This window comes from Eriocheir sinensis, chromosome 60 (assembly GCF_024679095.1).
Source record: "Eriocheir sinensis breed Jianghai 21 chromosome 60, ASM2467909v1, whole genome shotgun sequence".
NCBI lineage: Eukaryota > Metazoa > Arthropoda > Malacostraca > Decapoda > Varunidae > Eriocheir > Eriocheir sinensis.
In genome coordinates this window covers 5,621,180-5,622,311 of record NC_066568.1, presented here as the reverse complement: position 1 = coordinate 5,622,311, position 1,132 = coordinate 5,621,180, and the positions used below count along the sequence as shown (strand labels likewise).

General features: G+C 31.1%; 1 long non-coding RNA gene across 1 annotated transcript; it reads left to right on the top strand.

Annotated features, from left to right (window-relative positions):
• Positions 1 to 590: 590 nt before the first annotated feature.
• LOC126985818 (uncharacterized) lies at positions 591 to 1,132 on the top strand. Its single transcript, XR_007739080.1, has 2 exons — positions 591 to 739; positions 837 to 1,132. It is a non-coding gene; the product is annotated as an uncharacterized LOC126985818 (long non-coding RNA).

The window sequence follows — 1,132 nt, the reverse complement described above, 5'->3', positions numbered from 1 at the left end:
AAAACATGAATTTAAAGCCAAACTGGATGATAAGCGTTATGGAGACGGGACAGCACAAGCCTAGTACGTCTCTTTTCCTGTATTTCACAACTAGGTAAATACACATCATCATCATCATCATCATCATCATCACATTCCCAACTCCACATAGTATACATTTTGCGCTGGCTGTACATGATAGATAAACACAGGTAAACAGATATAGATAGCTAAACAGACAGATAGAACAGGTATAATGTGCATGGGTCTACGGACTGGCTAATGGTACTAATGTATATATATATATTTGTGGGTATTTATAAAAGGGGAATGTGCGCTGTTACTGTCCTTCTTGGCTTTCATTGACGCTAGTAAGAAGAAAGATAGAGATGAAAATAAGTGTCGATAGATAAGATACAGTAGAATTAAGTAAAGATAAAGATAGAACAAGTGTAAAGATAATGATAAGGAAAATAAAGATAGTAACAATAAGCAAGAATAGGTGAAAAAAAGATAGAAAAAGATAGTGGTAATAAATGCAGATAAAGATAGGAGCAATAAATGAAGATAGAGATACTAATATAATAAGTATAGATAAAAAGATAGTGCAAATGTGATAATAGTAATAGATGAAGAATGAAGATAAAAGATACTAATATAAGTGAAGATAGAAAGATAGTTAAGAATAATGATAGCAGTAATAAATGAAGATAGAGATACCAATATAATAAGTAAAGAGATATAGATAAACAAGATAGAGGTAAGATCGTGACAATAAGCAAATGAATTAAAGATAAAATAAGTGAAAAAAAGATAATCATAAGTAAAGTAAAGATATATAGATAAACAAGACAGAGGTAAGATCGTAACAATAAGCAAATGAATTAAAGATAAAATAAGTGAAAAAAAAAGATAATTATAAGGAAAGTAAAGATATATAGAGAAACAAGATAGAGGGAAGATCGTAACAATAAGCGAATGAACTGGAGAATAAGCGCAGGAATGGCTGGACCAAAAAGAATGATATATATAAGTATGTCTTTTTGTATTTCCTTTGATTCTCGACACAGCAAACAAACAGACAAACGAACAAACGAAGGGACTAGGTAACACTCAAAATCTCTCTCTCTCTCTCTCTCTCTCTCTCTCTCTC